Source organism: Mus musculus, chromosome 15, assembly GCF_000001635.26.
Source record: "Mus musculus strain C57BL/6J chromosome 15, GRCm38.p6 C57BL/6J".
NCBI lineage: Eukaryota > Metazoa > Chordata > Mammalia > Rodentia > Muridae > Mus > Mus musculus.
The window spans coordinates 17,000,662-17,016,625 of NC_000081.6; the positions used below are offsets into that span (position 1 = coordinate 17,000,662).

A 15,964-nucleotide genomic window follows, 5' to 3' on the forward strand; every position below is an offset into this window, starting at 1 on the left:
GTGTCTCTAGCTGTATACGTGGCAGAAGATGGTCTAGTTGGCCATCAATGGGAGGAGAGGCCCTTGGTCTTTCGAAGATTCTATGCCCCAGAATAGGGAAATGCCAGGGCCAGGAAGTGGGAGTGGGTGGGTTGGGGATCAGAGGGAGGTGGGAGAGTATAGGGGACATTCAGAGAGGAAAATAGGAAAGGGGGTAGCATTTGAAATGTAGATGAAGAAAAGATCTAATTTTAAAAAAAGAAAAGAAAAGATAATGTCATTGATGAAGATTGCTTTGATTTTAGAATTCACGGTAGACTAAGAACACTTAAATAGAAAGATGGAATGCAGATGTATTATATGTATAAATAAAATAGAATAAATTATGATTTTCAAAAATCTGTGCTCACATATAGCTATGCATTCATCGCTTCTCGGCCTTTTGGCTAAGATCAAGTGTAGTTATGCATTCAATACATAGACATCACACACACATTGACAGATGTGGTAGTATATTTATTATGACTGTTAGTTTTATTTCAAATATGCATTATTATGAAATATTATTGCTACTTTGACCTATAGTTCACTTACTTATATCATTTTTGCTGATGTATGATTATGATGTTTGTGATTCTGAATGCATTACATGTCCATGTATGGGGAAGTCAGAGGTGAATGGCAGGTGTTAGATATAATTTTCCACCTTGTGATTTAGGGATCACACTTAAGTTATCAGGCCTGCAAGCTAGCATTTTTAACTGCTGAGGCATCTTGCCTGGCTATAGTTTATTTATATTTACAGAAACCATTAACTGCTAGGTTTTGTACTCTGGTAATTATGATTTTTTCACACTATTCCATGGTATGTTTAATTATTTAGGGTTTTAATTATAAAATATTTTTAACATAAAACATATTGCACATATTTAAGATATTTAGAAAATTCATTAACATAAAGTATGGTACATTACAATTTCAGTAGTAAGTCAAACTGCAACATTACAGCCTATTAAATTTACTGTTCTAAAAATCTGTAGACAATAAATTTTGACTTTTTGTCATCGTTATTTTCATTGTCTGATGCTGAGAGTTTTATTAATAATTCCTTCTTATCCTCTGCTCACATGGTATTGTCAGCTTGTATGCAATGCATTTTTTATAAGCATTGCCAGAGGCTAATCTCGGTTCCTTGCCAAATTAAATTCCGAAACCATGATATTTTGCTTCACTTGAATTAAAATTATGTTATTTTATTATTCTCAAGATTATTGTATGTTGTATATTAATGATTACTTTAACATTCATCGATGTTTCTCTATTCTTAGTCAACAGCAAAATGGAGCTATCACAGACCTGTGTAAATGATGACTAACCAATTAATAACAATATTTTGGAATCAGTATTGCTGTTTGAAACAATCCATGCCAAATATCTAAATGAGATTAAATATTGGAGAAGATCCTCCAATAAGACTCAGCGTGTAAAGTCTTTTCAATTTTATTTTTCATTCTAGTCTCATCTAAGTTTAATTCCTGATTCCTATAGAGCAAAAGGAGAATCAGCTTCTGAAAGTTTTCTTCAGATCCCCAGTTGGACAATGGGGCACTTATACATATATAAGTTCACAAATATATGCATACATAGTTCTTGGACACACAGAAATTTAAAAAAATCACTAAAACTTAAAAGAATATAAATGGGGGGGAAGATACTCACAACTCAATATGTAAAATTAACATTTAAATAAATATATATTTGTAAATCTAACCTATAAAATTTCCATACAGCTTAATCAAATAGAGGCAACTGCCAGTACAAACTATTAAGTACTCTCAAAGGAATAAATGTAATGTATCATATCATTAAATAAAAATAAATATGAAATATTTTGTTATAAAACTAGATACTGATGAAATATTTACATAAAATAATCACCCCCATTATAAATGTCTGTCAACAAAATACATGTTACTCCTCAGATATAAAGTAATAAGAAGAATCTATAAAACCTTATAGATAATAGCTAAATGAAGTATCAGCACTACCTCATTATTTCAGAGTAATTTACTTCCAAAAGAAATCATTTGAGAATATCCGTGTTAATTATCATCTACTGCAAGAAAAAGCTTTTTAAATGAGAGACAAGTGATACACTGATTTGTGGATATAGCTACACATCATTACAAGTCATTTTATTTATATATTCATTTAGTGGAATAATAATGATAGGCTTTCTGCTAGGGCCCATGTCCTGTTTCCTCTCAGGTTCTTAGCTTCATTAACAGTGTCAAGTGTGGTTCTAGCTTAGGATGTGGGTCTTAAATCCAAGGAAAAAGTGACTTGGTATTCACATATAAATTTGTGCCATGTTGTACCAATATGTCTTACATACTATTGTAGGTACCAAGGTTCACAGAAGAGACAGACTGCCGAGGATGTATCTAGTATATGGAGTAAAGCCAAGCGCTGTGAATACTAGTCAATAGGTGTATAGCTTCTACTTACATGCCAGCTTGATTGGTCAATGTGACAATGCAATCTATGCCTGTGGCAATATAACTTAACTATCGTGAATAGCTTGTCACATTTGTCTATGGGACGGGTTTCATCAGCAGCTCAACAAGACGTAATCCCTCCTAGCACTGGGGGTACTACCTGGTGGCATATGATATCTCGTTGAGACATTGCCTTCTCCATTGCTTGGTAACTCCATTAAAATTCCATTTTATATATTTTAGGATGCGTCTGGAGTAATATTTTCATACGACCATTTTATAACAACCTGTGATTGTTATTTGTCCATCCACACATTCTCTCCTTTACCCTGTACTCTGAGACACTGTCCATTCAATTCTTATATTCTAATATCCTAGCATATTCATAATATTATAGGGCATTTACCTTTCCTTGTATGATTCTCTTATTTCCCTACTCATTCATGAAATATTCACACATAAACTCTGTGGATATTCCACAAATAAGTCATATCCTGAAGTGTTAAGCCCTAACATAAATAATAATAATAACACTAGAAAAGATGAGCCTATTTAGCAGTAAGTCTCCAAGACAACAATTACACAGGGCAAATAAAGATATATTTACACTTACTTATTGTTGTCTCGGAGACTCACCTTTTTCTATTTTTTTTTTTTTTTTCTGAACTCTTGCTGGTTGGTTCAGCTCAGTTCTTCTAGAAAAACAAACAAACAAACAAACAAACAAACAAAACCTTTCCAAGGTGACTGTCTCAATATGGCTTATTTCAACTGCACTGCATGAACTCTGCAGTGAACTCTACTCCACTATGCTGCACTCACTGCACTGACTCGCCACTGCCTCACAGTCCAAATGGCTTCACTTCTTAAATAGTCTATCTTTCCTGTGCTGTTCTCATTAAAATTGGATCTATCATATCTCTGATATGTTGTCAATCTTTTTTTTTTTTTATTTTTACTCATCACTTTGCTCCTCAACTAGATGCCACTTTCAAACATGTCTGGCTTTCTTCAACAAACTAATTTTATCATAAAGGAATGTACTATGGCCATGTCTGCATTTCAGGCAGAGGGACTAAAGGTGTGTGGCATGTCTGCATTCCAGTTGAATCACACATACCTAGTCCTTTGGATGTTATTCCTTGCTAGAACAGCCATGTTGATGGACTAAAATTCCTTTAAACTCTAGATCTTATTAGCTTGACAATATTATTCATCACACTTCTATTTGAACCCACTTCCTAATGGCAATTTTCTCTTGAAGTCATGCCACAGTCTAGCAAAACACATTTCCTGATTCCTGCCATAACAGTAAGGAAAATGATTTGCAAATTGATTACAATTCTGTTTCTTAAAATAGTCAAAAGAAACAAGTAACAAATCAAAAAGTGTTGGTTTTGTATAAATATAAAAAATAAATTACACAATCTCAAGATATCCCAAATAGCCAAATATAACCTTAACAAAAATGACAAAGCTATAAGCCGCATAAAAAAAGTGACTTAAGACATCCAATTGTGACAATTCACTGTGATACTGGTCACATTAGAATATTTGTTCAAGACTCAGCTGGTAGAAATTGGGCATGTTGTTTGCATGATCTCAGTTCTGTTTCCAACAGTACACAGGAAGATGAACAGTGTAGTTTTTAAAAAAATGTTTTATGGAAATGTAGATATTCTTGTGCAAAATATTGAAGCCTAAACTTGTTCTAAACAATAATCAACTAAAATATGTTAAGCATTACAACAAAACTCAACACTGTCCTTTAAATATTCAGTGGTAGTAGTTTATTTTTGTTTGTTTGTTTGTTTTGTTAAATAAAATGTAAGGCAATGGATGTGGGTATAATTTCATTTTTCTAATTTCTTATGCCAGTTTTCCTAGCACCATTTGTTGATGTCTTTATTCCAGTGTATTTTCATTGAACTATTTATTTTATTTCTTGTGATAATACTGAGTAACATTCCTCTCCTTATCCATTTCCTTCCAGTTAAACCCCCACACATATCCGTTTTTGCTCATTTCATGTACATGGTCTCCTGTTTTATTATTTTTCACACACACACACACACACACACACACACACACACACTCACACACACAAGCTGAAAATGGAGGTGGTTGAAACCCACAAAGCCTTAAACCTAAACAAAGAACTACTGGTAATTAAGAATGTTTGGTCTTTAAGAAGACTAATATTTTTGGTTGTGAGCGTAGCCTTTAACGGCTGAGCCGTCTCTAAAAAAAAGAAGAAAAAAAAAAAGAAGAAGAAGAAGACTAATATTAAGAAGAAATAGCCTTTAACAGGGATATACACATTACTTACATGACTTGGTTATTCAATAACAAATGGTCAGACCTCACCTCAATAAATGCATGCAAGTAGAACTACACAAATGGTCAGTTTGTACTTATGTATTTAGGAATATAAATAAATTTATATGCAATGCATATTTTGCCTTGTTATCAAATACAAGTTTGCTATAGTTAGCTGGTACTCATATTTGAGTCTTCTGTTTTATTGCACTGGTATATGTTTCTGGTTTAGTGGCAGTACTATATGATTTTAATTGCTATAGATCTATCATGTATCTTGAATAAATTATGATTTTTAAAGCATTTGAAATAAATGAATAAAGTTAAAGATAAAATATTACAAAGAAACAATAAGAATATGAGTGCTATAAAGTAGGAATAATTGGTGGATAATGAAATAAATACATGTAATATCTTCTGAATTCCCAAGTCAAAAGTTAAGTTTGATATTAATTTATTGACTAATTCTAATAGATAATAGAAAAATCCCAGAAGACTAAAACAGTCATGAATAAACATTATACAGCTTAACCCAATACTTTACATATTGAACTTTCTGACAATTAAAATGTTACTTATATTATGTGGTATATTATCCTTGGGAACATTGATTTTTCATGTATAAAAGAATCAGAAGACATTTCATATCAATGTGAAAACAGCATAAATATGTTTTTGTGAATGTATCATTTCTCTCTAAGACATTGCCCGTCATCTGCCCTCTGGCTGTTACTGTTCGGGAACATTTATTTTTGTTTTCATAAGCTCTTTAAATAAAAAGCCATTTAACCCAGGCATCTGAAGCATAACATACACTTTTGGGGGGTTATCAAAATACCTTACTCTTCTTTTAAAGCTCTTATCTATGCAATTTCAGCTCTGGGCTTTCTTCCAAGCAAGACTAAAATAGAGTTGCAGTTGCACAACAAACAAGGGTTGCTAATTGCCAATTGTGTAGAGTTTCTTACAAAAAAAAGAGGAATATCACTTCCAAGTATGCTTGATAGAGCTTTTTCTTCCCTATTCATCTCATTTTTGATAACTCAGGACTGTTTCTCAGCACTTGTGCATTTGAATTTTGCCTATGTTTTGAAAGAGAAATTTTTTTGTTTAACTTTCTCCCTGCTAAATGCATTTTCTGCCTTTCTATTCTAAAGTTAGAATTGGAGACATTTTCAAACTTTGTAATTTATCGTCACAATATTATGCTTACACGGTCTTCTTGAAGTAGAAATTGAGTAAAATTTGTAAAAGACATGATTAAAGCAAATGACACAAGCATACATTCAATAAAGTTTGTGCTTGCTGTCTTTACCAGCACTCCGTTGATATGACTTTCTTTACATTAACTACTTAGTGCTCTTGTGCACTTAATTTTAACACAGAGTTCCCATTAAAAGTGAATAATACTTGGTGAGTAAAATAAAATTGCTCTCTCAATAAACATGGTTTCTATGTTAAACATAGAAATTTGGATGTCATATGAAATGTACACAATTAATTAAAGGAAGAGCTATAACTAAATATTTAGAGAAAGGATCCCTTATTAAGAAAATTTCAGCATGATTATAATATATATTTTGATGTTTAAGAGTATTATGGACTGACTTTATACTTTGCATATTGTAAGTACATACTATGCAATCTTTTGAAAAAATTACTCCATCAGCTTTCCCACAATTCAAAATTATTTATAGTTTGCTGAACTACAAAACTATCAAACTGTTTGTTTAGAACACACAGTCCTTTGATCCTTAATATTTCTGGGCTTTCTCTCCTTCATAATTCTATGCTAAGTTTATTATATCCTCATAAAATTTTTGATCGTATAAATGAGGTCAAAGTCCTTTATTCTTTATTTCAAAGTCCAAAGTTTCCTGTATCTTTTTAAAAAGTTAATCATTGTACACATACCATGAGGCAGAATACTTATTTACCTTTGCAAAAGCCAGAATTTTTGCTATTTTCTGTGTTTCTACCTAGGAATCTCTTTTTTTGTCCCTTTCTATATATTTCTCTTCTCTCAATCTGATATATAAGCTATCATTTATATATAAAAATAAACAAAATATACATTTAGATACATTACTTACCTCGTAGCATTTTAATTTATATAAGCTATTGTCTGATAAGGCATTGATAGACTTAGGACAGGACAACAAAATATAAAATAATTAAAGAGGGCATTATAATCAGCAGTGTGTGTGTGTGTGTGTGTGTGTGTGTGTGTGTTTGTATGTGTGTGTGTGTATATATAAAATTTTTACTAAAACAAACTCTGAAAAACAAATGCAAAATTCAGATACTCATAATGCCCAAATTGGTATGAGACATATTTGTATAAGTCACGTGTTGGATCAAAGGACGATTTCCCAGGAAGCCCACACAAGGCCACACTGCTAGTGATGTAGAAGCCAAGGTTTTCTGGATCAGCTCTGGAAAGCCATTACTGTAGATGTTTCTGTGAGAGCTACAAGACTAGTGTTTGTTTCTTTTCCAAGTCAGAGAGGGAATGCCAGAAATCAGCACACAATTTTAGTCAAGAAGTGAAAATGCTGGAGATTGGACAGTCGGGCTTGCCAATATCTCTTGCTATTTTTTGTCAAAGTCTTTGGCAAGGCTCCTGATTATGCAAAACTCAGCCAAAATCCATTTGCATTCCAGAGACTATATTCCAGGTACATACCACCCTCGTAATAGAAAAACCACGATATGAAGCAAAAAGTGCACATTGACACAGACATGATTAATAGAATGAGTGAAGCTTTAAAACCAAATGTTGAGTAATTGATTAGATAATGATTGAAGAAGTAAGGGCACATTGTCTTCATTGACAAAACCTTTCATACCACTGAGTGTGAGAGAATAAGGACAGTGAAGTCACATAGTTTATGTCCTCATGACCCAACACATGACAAATAAGGCAATAATAAAACCTTGTCTTTAAAAACATGTGCACATATTGTTCCTGGAATTTTGTCTAGGAAAAACAGTAGGCAATATGTTTATTTAGATTGTGAGGAAAGGTAGTGGATGAAGCTATTTCAGAAAGAAAATATTATGCACAAGGAACACTATTTGGACTGAATATATGGAATACTGGAGAGTTTAGGGCTCTCTGCGGTAAGTAGAATATATTCTCCAGTGGCTTACGCAGAAGCTTCTTGAGTTTCTGAACAAGAAATATGGCTACTTGGGTTATGTAAACAGGTTCCCAGTGGAATTGGATTATGGGTGATATTATTTGTTTCCACAATGAATCATGTTTCCTATAAATCAGTTTACATGACATTGCCATTTTAATGATCTTCAGAAATTCAGTCTTCACTTATTTTTTCATTCATGAATTAATTTATATACTTTACATTCCTATCACAGTTTCTCCTCCCTCCTCTCATCCGAGTCCCTCCCTCTTTCCTCCCCTCCCTCCCCCCCTTTTTTTTTCTCCTTAGAAAAGATGACTCCTTCCATGAATATCAAGCAGCCTTGGCATATTGAGTTGCAGTAGGACTAGGTGCATCTCCTTCAATTGACGCTAGTCAAGGAAGAACAGTTAGTAGGAAAGGATCCAAAGGCAGGCAACAGACACAGATATAGCCCCTGCTCCTGCTGTTAGCCATTCTGAATGAAGATCAAGCTAAACATCTGTTATACATACAGGAGGCCTACATACATTCCATGTCTGCTCTTTGGTTGGTGGCTCAGTCTCTCTGGGCCCAGATTAGTAGATTCTGTAGGTTTCCAAGTGATGCCTTTGAGTTTCCTGGCTCCTTCAATCCTTTCCCATCTTTCACAGTATTCCCTGATCTTCACCTAATTTTGGCTGTGTGTCTCCACACCGGTTTCCACCAGCTGCTGGATGAAGCCTCTCAGAGGGCAATAATGATATGCTCCTGCATAATAGCAAGTCTAGCAGAATGTAATTAACAGTGTCAATAATGCGTTGTTTCCTATGGCATTGGACTCAAGGTTGACCAGTCATTGGATGACCCTCTATTTCTATTACTTTTTTATCCTTGATCATCTTGTAGGCAGGGAAAAAAAATGTGACTCAAAGGTTTTATGCATGGGTTGTTGTCCCCATACCTCTATTGATTGTCTTTCCTGATAAAGGAGGTGGCTATATCAGGTTCCATATCTCCTATTGCTTGGAGTCTTAGCTAGGGTCTCCTTCATAGATTCTTGGGAGTTTCCATTGTCCTAAGCATCTAACTCCACCCAGAGATCCCCCCATCACCACTGATTATAATTCTCTCTTCCAATTCTCTCTTTCCATATGGTAGGGCATCAGTTGTTTATGTGCCCAGAAGTGGTATTGAGATTTTTTGGTATTATCATTTTTTTTTTTTGAGAACACACTAAATTGATTTCCAAAGTTGTACAAGTTCATGGTCCTACCAGCAGAGGAGAAGTGTTCCCTTCTCTCTGCCTCCTCTCAAGCATGTGCAATCCCTTGAGGTTTTTTTATTGTTAATGTTTGGTTGGTTTTAATTTTTTGTTTTATTTTTATCTTACCCATTCTGACAGTTGTAAGAAGAAAAATCAGAGTTGTTTTGATTTGCATTTTCTTGATGACTAAATATATTGAACATTTTTTTTTTTAGTGCTTCCACCCATTCAAAAGTCATCAGTTCAGAATTCTTTGATTAGCAAGGTACCTCATTTTTAAATTGGGTTATTATGTTTCTTGATATCTAATTCCTGGAGAACTTTATAGAACTGGATATGAGTCTTTCCTCCTTCCTTTCTTCCTTCCTTCCTTCCTTCCTTCCTTCCTTCCTTTCTTTCTTTCTTTCTTTCTTTCTTTCTTTCTTTCTCTTTCTTTCTTTTTCTTTCTTTCTTTCTTTCTTTTGCAATTATTCCATCTTTTTTTATTAGATATTATCTTTATTTACATTTCAAATGTTATCCCTTTCCTGGTTTCCCCTCTGAAAACCCCCTATTACCTCCTCCCTCCCCTGCTCACCAATCCACCCACTCCTGCTTCCTGGCCTTGCATTCCCCTCCACTGGGGCATAGAACCTTCATAGGACCAAGGGCCTCTTCTCTCATTGAAGTCCAACAAGGCCATCCTCTGCTACATATGCAGCTGGAGCCATGGGTACCTCCATGTGTATGCACCCTTTGGTTGGTGGTTTGATTTCTGGGAGCTCTGGTGGTACTAAGTTGGTTCATATTGTTGTTCGTCCTATAGGGATGCAAGCTCTTCAGCTCCTTGGGCCCTTTCTCTAGCTCCTCCATTGGGGACCCTGCACTCAGTCCAATGGTTGGTTGTGAGCATCTACCTCTGTATTTGTCAGACACTGGTAGAGCCTCTCAGGTGACAGCTATACCAGGCTTTTGTCAGCAAGTACTTGTTGGCATCCAAAATAGTGTCTGGGTTTGGTGACTGTATGTGGAATGGGTCCCCAGGTGAGACAGTCTCTACTCCACACTTTGGCTCTGGAGCTCCTCTCATTGGTATTTTGTTCCCTCTTCTAAGAAGGACCAAAGTAACCACACTTTGGTCTTCCTTCTTGTTGAACTTCATTTGTTGAACTTCATTTGATCTGTGAATTGTATCTTGGGTATTCCAAGCTTCTGGGCTAATATCCACTTATCAGTGAGTATATACTATGTAAGTTCTTTTGTGACTTCTTTCAAATGTAGGGTTGATGAAAACCTTTTGCATTCTGTAGGTCACTCTTTTTTCCTATTAAAAGTATTATTTACCTTATAGAAGTTTTTCACTTTCATTAGATCTTGAATATCAATTGTTGATCTTAGAGCCTGAAATGTAGTTTTAAATTTGTCTACACTGCCAACAATTTCAAAGCTATTCCCTACATTCTCTTCTATAAGATTTAGTGCATCCAGGTTTATGTTAAGATCTTTGATGCACATAGACTTGGATTCTGCACACAATGATAGATATGGATCTCTGCATTATTTTACATCTAGATACCCAGTTATGCAAGCACCATTTGTTGACTAAGCTTACTCTTTTCCATTGTATTTACTTGGCTTCTTTTTTAAAAAAATCAAGTATCTGTAGGTGTGTAGCTTTACATCTGGGTCTTCATTTTGATCTAATTCTTCAACCACTCTGTTTTTATGACTGTTGGGGCCGGCCTGCGGCTCTCATGTCTGGGTTCAAGCCTGGGAGGCATCTTGGAACTGAAAAAGAAGAGGGAATCTAGGCGGGTAGAGAGAGAAATGGAACCAAGACAGGATTCTGATCAAGGCTCAACTTTAATGGTGGTGAACACACTTTATAAAGGAGAGGGGAGGTCCATTCCCAGTCATGCCAAGTTTCTTGTGAAGTTATCAGAACAGCCTTTGAGCAGGAACTTGCGAAATTCACAGTTCGCAACTAACTCTGGAAGATCTTGGAGGACCGGTTCAGCCTCAGGCAGGTAGCAGGCAGTGTAACATCAAAGGAGAGTGATGAGAAGCAGCACAGCCGGTGGCTCTGCCTCAGTGGCGGATGGTCTGAACCAGCCTGGTTAGGCTGAAGGAGGGTACATTTTCCCCCTTTAAGTAATATATATATATATATATATATATATATATATATATATATATATATATATATGAATTGGACTAAGGCATAAAAATTATTTATGCTCTATAGTCCTGTCTGGGAGTTATGGTGGCTGGCGGCCGTACCTGCCTTAGGATCTCAGATCTTCTCAAATCATCCTTATCCATCATAGGAGTGTACGTGCAGCTTGTTTGTGTTCATTTTACACAAAACATGGCTCTGTGGTGTATTATTAACAGCCACAGCCTCTTGGCATGTACCTCTGTCTTAGATTGGTATGATTCCGTGATCTGGTTGCCCATCACTGACTAACCGGCCCTCATAGCACACCATACTCCCAATTCAGACCAAAGCCACAATATGTACTTAGAATGTTTCTTGATGGAGAATAATAACTGCCACCTGCGCTGTTGGAGGCAAGGTTTTACTCCTGCTGCAGTCAGGCTGAACAGTGGCTGAAGTGCTTGAGAAACAAAGGTGGGACAGTGAAAAAGCAACTGTATAAAAGCTTCTTTGAAGAAGTCCAGGTACTCCATTCAGTTGCAAATTAGCAACAACCAAGCTCAGGCTCTGGCCTGGTGTGGGGGAGCTGGCTTTGAGAATTAGCAGAAAGGCCAGAGATTCTCTGGAAGTGGAGGCTGAGCTCCAAATTAACTTTGCTAGGTAATTAAGAATTTTAGCTATCTTCAATAGGAATCTCTAATATTGGAATTATTACTAGACCAGTCTAAGATTGAGTTAGAATAACTGGTCACATTGAAGGAAGGAGAACAATCATTATGACTCTATTATATGACTAATCTTTCTAAGTCAGATTACACAGTCTCTCATGTTCTTTTGACCATAAAGTTAAAAAGCTTGAAGCAAGGCAGCTTTGCTTGTCCAAACTGGAAAAATGGCAAGCAAGGATGGATCAAAAACATGTACCCAATTCAGGTTCCTTGTCACTTCAGTCAGGGCACTGAGCCAACTCACCTGCCAGCTTGTCACATGAATTATCAATCATGCTACTGCAGCGTTCTATGGAGAGAACCTATGTTTTTCCCTTTCCTAATAAGGTAGTTGTTCAGGATCAAACCATATGCCAATAAGTAGATCCTTTTAAGATACTATAAGGCATTTTTTAAATTCTTTGACATCCAAATTTTGATATTCTAAAGTAAAAGTATGATTTAAATAATGTGCACTAAATAATGTGCATGGGGGTATAATTTCCCCCTTGTTTGTCTTTTAAGAAGCTAAAGTTTTACAGTTCCACAATATCTTGTCCTTGAGAATTAATAATATGTTGACAAAACATCTCAAATACTTGACTGTTATAGTCAGTTTTAATGTAACATGGGCAGTGACTAATAGCACTTTCAATTGTTTCTCTTGAAGAGCTGTTGTAACTAGAAAGCTTGAAAAGTTATTAATAGTCACATGTGCATAATTTATTTATTTATTAATCAGAAATAGGAGTATTTATTTGCAGCAATTTATTAAGTATAACTCCTCAAGAATTAACACTATTATGTGGAAACAAGTAGTAACTGAGGGCACTAATAGCAAAGAATTTGACATGCACAATTTTCAAGAATTCTAAAATATTATCTTAAATCATAACTGTTTTGCATATATAAAGAACAAGATTATATGTCCAATCTACCCTTATATGTAGGACCTATAGACTGCCTGAGATATAAATCCAGCATGGCATTGCTTTAAGATGTCCAGGCAATCTAGAACAATTTATTAAGTATCTAAAAACAGCCTTCTTAAAAGGACAGCATTTTTTCTTATGAGTTGTATATGCATAAGCAATTGCACATTTGAGAATTAATAGCATCCAAGGGACAAACAATCTTAAGCAATTGTGAACTCTGAGATATAATATTGACTATTAATATGCAAATTAAGGTTTGATTGTTCAGCATTTTAAAGCACCATCTATAGCACACAACTTAATTATCTGTGCTGAAACAGGGGGAAGCTCAACAGAATAAGCATGTGATCTAATTCACATTTACTTATTTTCCATAGAGGCATTGTTTTTAAACACAATAATTGGAATGCATGCATGCATGAATTTATAGAAGATATAAAAGTTTGCATAAAAACAATTTTTTGACGTTTTCATTTATTTAATTGAAAACAAATCACTGACCAAAAATTCTAACACTTATGTTATCTTTTTTTCCCCATTTTTATTAGGTATTTAGCTCATTTACATTTCCAATGCAATACCAAAAGTCCCCCATACCCACCCACCCCCACTCCCCTACCCACCCAATCCCCCTTTTTGGCCCTGGCGTTCCCTTGTACTGGGGCATATAAAGTTTGCCTGTCCAATGGGCCTCTCTTTCCAGTGATGGCCGACTAGGCCATCTTTTGATACATATGCAGCTAGAGTCAAGAGCTCCGAGGTACTGATTAGTTCATAATGTTGTTCCACCTATAGGGTTGCAGATCCCTTTAGCTCCTTGGGTTCTTTCTCTAGCTCCTCCATTGGGAGCCCTGTGATCAATCCATTAGCTGACTGTGAGCATCCACTTCTGTGTTTGCTAGGCCCCGGCAGATTCAATGCAATCCCCATCAAAATTCCAACTCAATTCTTCAACGAATTAGAAGGAGCAATTTGCAAATTCATCTGGAATAACAAAAAACCTAGGATAGCAAAAACTCTTCTCAAGGATAAAAGAACCTCTGGTGGAATCACCATGCCTGACCTAAAGCTTTACTACAGAGCAATTGTGGTAAAAACTGCATGGTACTGGTATAGAGACAGACAAGTAGACCAATGGAATAGAATTGCACACACCTTTAATCCCAGCATTTGGGAGGCAGAGGCAAGCAGATTTCTGAGTTCAAGGCCAGCCTGGTCTACAAAGTGAGTTCCAGGACAGCCAGTGCTATACAGAGTATCCCTGTCTTTAAAAAAAACAAAAACCAAACCAAACAAACAAATAAACAAACAAAAAGAAGAGAGAGAGAGAGAGAGAGAGAGAGAGAGAGAGAGAGAGAGAAACCAAGGTGTGTTTGGCAATGTTCCTTCTGTTTTTATTTTGTGGAATAATTTGAGGAGTATTGGTATTAGCCTTTCTTTGAAGTTCTGACAGAATTCTGCAATATTACCTTCTGGTCCTGGGCTATTTTTAACATTATGAGAAGGAGACTTTTAATGACTCTTTTTTATTTCCTTAGGGATTATAGATCAAGCAAATTTTATTTTCCTGATATTGATTTCACTTTAGTAAGTGGTGTCATTCAAGAACAATTTCCATTTTGTTATGATTTTTCTTTCTTTTCTTTCTTTTTTTTTTTCTGAGACAGGGTTTTTCTGTGTAGCATTGGCTGTCCTGGAACTCACTTTGTAGACCAGGCTGGCCTCAAATACAAAAATCTGCCTGCCTCTGCCTCCCAAATGCTAGGATTAAAGGCATGGGTGTGCTACCAACACCGCCCGTCTATGATTTTTCAATTTTGTAAAATACAGGTTTTTGAAGTAAGACCTATGATTTTTTTTAATTTCTTTGGTGTCTGTTATTATATCTTCCTTTTCATTTCTGATTTTGTTAATTAGGAGATTTTGAAAAATTGGCTAAGGGTTTATCTATCTGGTTTATTTTCTCAGAGAACTAACTCTTTGTTTCATTGATTCTTTGTTTCTAATTAATTGTTTTCATCCTTGAGTTTGATTATGTCCTGCTGTGTAGTCCTCTTGGTTGTATTTACAGCTTTTGGTCCAGCACTTACAGGTGTGCTATTAAGGTACTAGTATGAGATCTCTCCTGTTTCTTTATGAAGGGACTTAGTGCTACAAACTTTTCTCTTAGTACTGCTTTTTACTATTTACCATCAATTGTATATGTTGTACATTCATTTTCATTGAATTCTAGAAAGGTTTTTAATTTCTATCTTTATTTTTTGCTTGACCTAATTTTCATTGAGTAGAGACTAATTTATTTTCCATGAATCTATAGGCTTTCTTTCAGTTCTTTTGTTGTTGATGTTCAACTTTAATCTATGGTAGTCTGATAAAATACAGGGGGTTATTTCAATTTTTTTTCATCTGTTGAGACTTGCTTTGTGATAGAGTACATGGTCAAATCTGAAGGTTTCATGAGATGCTAAGATGTATTTTTCTGTGTTTGGGTGAAATGTTCTGTAGATATCAGATAGGGCCATGTGATCCACAATGTCTATTACTTTCATTATTTCTGTCTACCTTCTGTCTGGATGACTTGTTCATTTGCAAGAGTGGGGTATTGAAGTTTCCTACTATTAAAAAGCAGGTGTTCAATGTGTGAATTAAGCTACAGTAATGTTTCTTTTACAAATGTGTATTCCCTTGTATTTGAGGCATAGACTTTCAAAATTGAGAAATCATCTTGGTGGGAATATTCTTTGATGACTATGAAGCATCTTTTCCATTTCTTTTAATTACTTTTGGTTAAAAGTCCATTATATGAGATATTAAAATGGCTACCACAGCTTGCCTTTTTTTTTTTTAAACCGTCCTTTATTATAAGGTAATGACTCTTTTTGTTGCTGGGGTGTGTTTCTTGTATTCATCAGAATGATGGATCATGATTGCCCATCCTGTAGAACTTTTATTCACCAGATGTAGTTGTCACCTTAGAGGCTTACTACTGAATAACTCACC

The 15,964-nt window shown here is 35.3% G+C and overlaps 1 pseudogene; it reads left to right on the top strand.

The window, feature by feature from the left end:
* The first annotated feature begins 405 nt into the window (after nt 1-405).
* On the top strand, nt 406-549 carry Gm52225 (annotated as a pseudogene).
* Nucleotides 550-15,964: the final 15,415 nt, after the last annotated feature.